The 7,702-nt window shown below is 37.3% G+C and overlaps 1 pseudogene; it reads right to left on the bottom strand.

Annotated features, from left to right (window-relative positions):
- Positions 1–3,784: 3,784 nt before the first annotated feature.
- Positions 3,785–4,561, bottom strand: LOC136386027 (TLC domain-containing protein 3A-like; annotated as a pseudogene).
- Positions 4,562–7,702: the final 3,141 nt, after the last annotated feature.

Here is a 7,702-nt window from a genome sequence, read left to right as displayed (position 1 = left end):
TACTGGAAGAAATATCTCAAAACAAAATTTATTTTTCCTTTTACTGCCCCATATTTTCTCTTTTTTTCTTTTAATTCCTTTTTCTCTTTTCCATTTTTGAATTTTTATTTTGTTATTTTTATTTTTTGTGAGTGGTTAGTTTTTTATTTTTTTCTTTCCTTTTGATCTTCTTTCCTGTGCTTTTTCTTCTTGACTAATCAGAATTGTTTAAATTTTTATATATTTTATGGTATTTTTTTAAATTTTTCAATTTTTTAGTTGTTTTCTTGTTAGGGTTCTTAACAATACCACTCTCAAATGCATTACAAGAAAAAGAAATTGTATACCATGGCTACACAAGAAAGAGAAATATTTCAGAAATAAAATAAAAAATTTCCAGAAAAAAAATCTCAATCACATGGAAGCCTTAAAGTTAAATGATATAGAATTCAAAACAAAAATTCTGAAGATACTCAACAAGATCCAAGAAGACACCAATAATAAGGTGACCAATCACCCTCTTTTAGGGAGGAGAGTCCTTCTTTTGTAAGTTTCCATCCTCCCTCAAAAAGTGTCCTCCTGCCTGACCAGGCGGTGGCGCAGTGGATAGAGCATCGGATTGGGATGCATAAAGACCCAGGTTCGAGACCCCGAGGTCACCAGTTTGAGCGCGGGCTCATCTGGTTTGAGCAAAAGCTCACCAGCGTGGACCCAAGATTGCTGGCTTGAGCAAGGGGTTACTTGGTCTGCTGAAGGCCCGTGGTCAAGGCACATATGAGAAAGCAATCAATGAACAACTAAGGCGTTGCAACAAAAAAAAAACTGATGATTGATGCTTCTCATCTCTCCGTTCCTGTCTGTCTGTCCCTATCTATCCCTCTCTCTGTCTCTGAAAAAAAAAAAAAAAAAAAAAAAAAAAAAAAAAAAAAAAGTGTCCTCCTATATGTCCTCCTTTTTCATATTGGAAGATTCATCTGTAAATATCCCTATTCAATTGATGCAGAATCAATCCATTGCATGTGATGTGACATATTTGTATTTGATATGCTGATTCGTCAAGGATCACTACAGTGTGGTGAGACGCGATTATGAGACTCATGCGCTCCACATGGGAGACCTTGAGAGAGCACGCAATATACTGAGCGTGCAACTCTCTTTGTGTACTTCTTACTGAAACATGACATGGCACAAATAACATTGTAGATTCACAATTATTTCTTTCTCAGTGAATATTCAATCATAAACAGGTAAGCACAATTCACGTTTTATTAATTCATTATCTATTTAATAATTTCCAAATACGTATAATTTTATTTACAAGTATTTTCTGAAGTTCGAGTTTTCAAGTGGAAATCTAAGCTCAAACCATATCTATTAATAATGCATTTTGATTAAATAGTTACATAGAACAGACATTTTAAATTAGAAAATGATATATACCGAAATATGACTCCAAATTAGTGTTTTTTTTGATATTTAGTTTTGTTAATTTAGCTTCTGAAAAATTCACCTACCATGATGTAATGTTTTCAGTTCCTAATGTGCTTGCATCATTTGTGTAGTTATATATTTTATTTTTAATTTTAAGTTCTATTTAAGGGATGGAAAAATCAAAAAAGAAAAAAATGCCATTTCAACGATAAATTGAAAAAGGAATTTCCATTCCTTGTATCAAAGAAAGATATCATTGCTTTCTCCAATATTTGCAGCAGAGAATTTTGTATTGCAGTTGGAGGCAGAGCAGTGATAACAAAACACTTGACCACCAACAAACATAAACAATCATTAGGTGCATCAGCTTCCAGTTGTAAAGTAACAAGTTTTTTTAAAATTAGTGTGATAAGATACTTACAGAGGACTTGGAAACTGCAGCATTTGTAACGATTTTATCTGATGCATTAAATCATAATGAAATTAAATTGTATCCAATAACAGTAAGATATTTTATTGTTACCAAGGGCATTCAAGTAAAAATTTTAAATTTAGAATCCATTGAAGGTGAAACATCTGAAATTTTGTCAAACCATCTATACAGAGTAATAAATAAAAACAATTTGAAATCCAAAGTTGTTGCACTAACGGCTAATACTACAAATACAAATTTTGGTGGGTGAAGACAGAAAAAGGTGAATAAGGTGTATGCAAAATTATAAGAGTTACTCCAAAAGAAAATAGTGGGAATAGGTTGTAATGCACATATTTTGTCAAATGCAACCAACACAGCGTCATGTGCCATGCCAATTCATGTAGAAGTAATAATAACTACAATTTATTTGCATTTTAGTCATTTTATCATTAGTGTTGCTAATTTAAAACAATTTTGTGAAGAAGCAAATGTTGAATACAAAAAGCTTTTAGGATCTTCAAAAATTAGATGGCTTGCTCTATCATCTGCTATAGAGCGTGTTCTACAATTATTTGAGCCTATTCATTCATATTTTTAGTGCAATTTAATCACCACAGGGGTGATTTAAATAAGATACACTGACTGAACAAAACAGTAAAAAAAATTAGAGCATTTTGCAATTTTTAAAATGGCACCCATTAAAGACAAATAATCAAAATTTGAGCCACTGTTACATATTCAATACTTTAAAAAGTTCATGGACAACAATGAATTAAAAGGCACTTTTAAAAATCTAGTTTTTTACTACTACTTGAAAAAAAATGTTATGGTGGCAGAGTTTCTAAAACCCATCCTAGTGGATAAGGAATGATTAGTGTTGGCACCAGAAACTCCCATTTGCAGATGAGAGTGGAGTCAGTCCACAGGACGTATACTGGCCAGGACTGTCTCACACTCTTACCTTCCAGCCATCTGCAGCTAAACGGGTACACTGTCCTACCTCATCTTGGAATAGGCTTTGGACCACAAGCTCTAGCTTATCAGGTGGCAGTCTAGATGCAACTTTTCATGGTTTGAAATATAGAAGTCCATCTTTACTTCACGTGTAAAGGGCAGTGTCAGTAAGATTACCCAGTAAATAGCTTGGTATACATTTTTTCACTTTACCCCTATAGTTAACACGAGTGTCCTGTGTGTGTGGATATGGGGAGAACAGTTTGAAAGGACATGCTAAAAAGGGAATAATGTTTGTGGCTGTTTACAATAAACTCACAAGTTTGACCCTGGTCTTACAAAGTCATCCTGGAAAGATGCTGATCTGTTAGCCTCCCTCCTCCTCATGTGCTTCAGGTTCCCACACCTGCCTCTGGTCCCCCACCCCTGCTAGTGAGACTTTTGATTGGAAGCCAGTAGACAGGAGAATTCAATATTGGCATATGGATGAAAGGATGAGACAAAAGACTAATGGATTATCTAGTAAATGATAAAAAAGCTACCTACAATGATTTTCCCAGGCCAACATCATAAGAAATTATTTCAAGAACCAAGTCATCACTTGCTTCTGCTGGCCCAGTATGTGTAGATATTGCCCGGAGTGTGTGGGAAGGTGGGTAGCTGTCAATACTTAGGGCCAATTGGGTGCCCAGACACTTATCATCCTGGTCCACTTGTTTCCACACTCCATGCTTCTACCTCCCAGAGCCCTTGAGATAAGACCCAAGGAAGGATCCTTGGCCTTGCATTCAATAGACACTACTAAGATAAAAGTGCTTCTGCAAAAGGGGCAGGTTAAACGAGGGAGGTAATATGAATATTCTTTAGAAAAACTCAAACCCATCTGCTTATCAATACCCAAAAGACTGAGGAGGCCACAAAGGGCACAATTTGGTCCATGGAACACTGAGTGGAAGAGGCAGCTAGTGTGAGAAGGCACCTTCACTGCCTGACTCCTGGGAACAATTATCCATCCTTCTCTGCTGGGGGAGCATCAAAGATCCAGGCTGCCTTCTTGCAAAGCAGAGAGAACCAGTAGATCTGGGGAGCAATAAGGACGGCATTGGCCACATTACAGAAGAAAGGGATCCTGAATGGCACTTGAAGCAGGTTTAGTTTCTGCTGTCGGCCATAGGACCAGTACATGAAGGGGAAAAGAAGGATCCGACAGCAAAAGAAAGTGGTCATCGTGAGGATTCCATTCACCTTGTACAGAATGGTGTGCTGCTGCTTTAGCTAAATCAGAATTCTGCCCAGCGACACAAATGGAGTGCTCAGTTTTGCAGTGACGATGCAGCCAACAAAGAAGTCCCCCAGCTCTCCCCTAAGTCTCTGTGCAACTGGTACAAGGACCAACAGAATGACCATGTGGTGCGTGATCATGAGGCAGTTTTTACTTAAGAAGTTTCAGAAAATGGTGAGGGAGTGTTTGCAGTTCTGTTCGCTGGTTCAGTACCATTCACAGATGTACATGGCGTAAGTGTCATAGACCATATATGGGATCAAAAACCATACATATTCTCGGAAAGGCCAGTGTCTGTCGCTGATCACGTTTCTACAGTAGTAGATGATGATGATCCCTGACCCGGTGGCCAACACAGCCTGTGCTGAAGAAACCCACCTGGTGCTGATCATCATGCAGTAGCATTCAGTCCATTCAGGCCACGCGCAGTGCAGCCCTCAGGTGCAGAGCGCGAAGATCCCCGGGAAGAACAGTGAGCCCGAGGCTAGCGTCAGCAGCATGGGTGCTCAGGGCTTAGGGCTTAGTTGGGCGCCCTAGGCGTGGCTCAGGTCCGCTCCGCTAGGCTGCCTCCATTCATATTTTTTAAGTTTAGACAAATGTCCTAAAATCCTGGAATCCTTTTTTAAAAATAAAAATATCTGAAATATTAATGTATTTTGTACATAATCAAGCATCAATTTTTGAAAAGAATGATTCAAAAGATTGAAGGTGAACACATTTCAGCTATGGAAGTTAGTCTTATTTTGAATGACTTTATCCTTCAATATAAATCTCATTTTGAAGAATAGTTTCTTCCTTTTTTTAAATTAATTTTAATGGGGTGACATTGATAAATCAGGGTACATATGTTCAGAGAGAACATCTCCAGGTTATTTTGACATTTGATTATTCTGCATTTTTATCGCTCAAAGTCAAATTGTCTTCCATCATCTTCTATCTGGTTTTCGTTGTGCCCCTCCCTTCCCCCAACCCCCTCCCTCTCCTCCCCCACACCCCGTAACCCACACACTCTTGTCCATGTCTCTGAGTCTCATTTTTATGTCCCACCTATGTATGGAATCATATAGTTCTTAGATTTTTTTGATTTACTGATTTCGCTCAGTATAATGTTATCAAGGTCCATCCACGTTGTTGTAAATGATCCGATGTCATCATTTCTTATAGCTGAGTAGTATTCCATAATATATATGTACCAAGCTTTTTAACCCAACCATCCACTGATGAACACTTGGTCTGTTTCCAGATCTTCGCTATTGTGAACAATGCTGCCATAAACATGGGGGTGCATTTCTACTTTTCAAATAGTGCTATGGTGTTCTTAGGGTATATTCCTAAAACTGGGATAGCTGGGTCAAAAGGTAGTTCGATTTTTAATTTTTTGAGGAATCTCCATACTGTTTTCCACAGTGGCTGCACCAGTCTGCATTCCCACCAGCAGTGCAGGAGGGCTCCCTTTTCTGCACATCCTTGCCAGCACTTATTCTGTATTTTGTTGAGTGCCATTCTACCTGGTGTGAGGTGATATCTCATTGTGGTTTTAATTTGCATTTCTCTAATGATTAGTGATGTTGAGCATTTTTTCATTTGCCTATTGGCCATCTGTGTGTTCTCTTTGGAGAAGTGTCTATTCATTCCTTTCGCCCATATTTGGATTGGATTGTTTGTCTTCCTGGTATTGAGTTTTACAAGTTCTTTATAAATTTTGGTTATTAACCCCTTATCAGAAGTATTGTCAAATATATTCTCCCATTGTGTAGTTTGTCTTTTTATTCTGTTCTTACTGTCTTTAGCTGTGCAAAAGCTTTTTAGTTTGATATAGTCCCATTTGTTTATCCTGTCTTTTATTTCATTTGCCCATGGAGATAAATCGGCAAATATATTGCTGTGAGTGATGTTGGAGAGCTTACTGCCTGTGTTTTCTTCTAAGATGCTTATGGTTTCACGGCTTACATTTAAGTCTTTTATCCATTTTGAGTTTATTTTTGTGAATGGTGTAAGTTGGTGGTATAGTTTCATTTTTTTGCATGTAGCTGTACAATTTTTCCAACACCATTTGTTGAAGAGGCTGTCATTATTCTATTGTATGTTCTTACCTCCTTTTCAAATATCAGTTGTCCATAAAAGTGTGGATTTATTTCTGGGTTCTCTGTTCTGTTCCATTGATCGATATGCCTGTTCTTATGCCAGTACCAGGCTGTTTTGAGTACAATGGCCTTGTAGTATAACTTGATATCAGGAAGTGTGATACCTCCCACTTTATTCTTCTTTTTCAAGATTGCTGAGGCTATTCATGTTCTCTTTTGGTTCCGTATAAATTTTTGGAGTATGTGTTCTACATCTTTGAAGTAAGTCATTGGTATTTTAATTGATATTGCATTGAATTTATAAATTGCTTTGGGTAATACAGACATTTTAATGATGTTTATTCTTCCTAACCATGAGCATGGTATATGCTTCCACTTGTTTGTATCTTCCTTGATTTCTGTTATCAATGTTTTATAATTTTCTGAGTACAAGTCTTTAATCTCCCTGGTTAAGTTTATTTCTAGGTACTTAATTTTTTTTGTTGCAATAATGAAGGGAATTGCTTTCTTAATTTCTCTTTCTGACAGTTCATTGTTAGTGTATAAAAATGCCTCTGATTTCTGAGTATTAATTTTATATCCTGCCACCTTGCTGAATTTATTTATCAGGTCCAGTAGTTTTTTGACTGAGACTTTAGGGTTTTCTATATACAATATCATATCATCTGCAAATAATGATAGTTTTACTTCTTCTTTTCCAATTTGGATGCCTTTTATATCTTTTTCTTGTCTGATTGCTGTGGCTAGGACTTCCAGAACTATGTTAAATAAGAGTGGTGAAAGGGGGCACCCCGCCCTTGTTTCTGATCTTAAAGGGATTGCTTTTAATTTTTGCCCATTGAGTATGATGTTGGCTGTGGGTTTGTCATAGATGGCTTTTATCATGTTGAGGTATATTCCCTGTATTCCCACTTTGCTGAGAGTTTTGACTATGAATGGGTGCTGGATTTTATCAAATGCTTTTTCTGCATCTATTGAAATTATCATGTGGTTTTTCTCCTTCCTTTTGTTTGTGTGATGAATCATATTGATTGATTTGCAAATATTGTACCAGCCTTGCCTCCCCAGAATAAATCCCACTTGATCATGGTGTTGATTTTTTTTATATATTGCTGGATCCGGTTTGCTAATAATTTGTTGAAGATTTTAGCATGTAAATACATCAGGGATATTCGCCTATAATTTTCTTTTTTCATGTTGTCTTTGCCTGGTTTTGGAATCAGAATTATGCTTGAGTCATAAAGGAGCTTGGAAGTGTTCCTTCCTCTTGAATTTTTTGAAATAGCTTGAGAAGGATAGGAGTTAGTTCTTCTTTGAATATTTGATCAAATTCACTTGTGAAGCCATCAGGCCCAGGGCTTTTCTTTGTTGGGAGTTTTTTGATAACTGTTTTGATCTCATTTGTTGTAATCAGTCGAGCCCTCAGCCTTGTGGGTAGGGGCGCAGCAGCTCAGACCCTAAGACTCACTACTGTAGTCCTGAAAGCTCCCTCCTTCTAAGCAACTCTGCTCTAAGTACTGCGGGAGAGCTTGTATGGCTAGTGCCCTGCTTCCCTTT

Source organism: Saccopteryx leptura, chromosome X (genome assembly GCF_036850995.1).
Source record: "Saccopteryx leptura isolate mSacLep1 chromosome X, mSacLep1_pri_phased_curated, whole genome shotgun sequence".
In the NCBI taxonomy this organism is placed as follows: Eukaryota; Metazoa; Chordata; class Mammalia; order Chiroptera; family Emballonuridae; genus Saccopteryx; species Saccopteryx leptura.
Note: the sequence above shows the minus strand (reverse complement) of the source record. Positions and strands in the feature narration are given on the sequence as shown.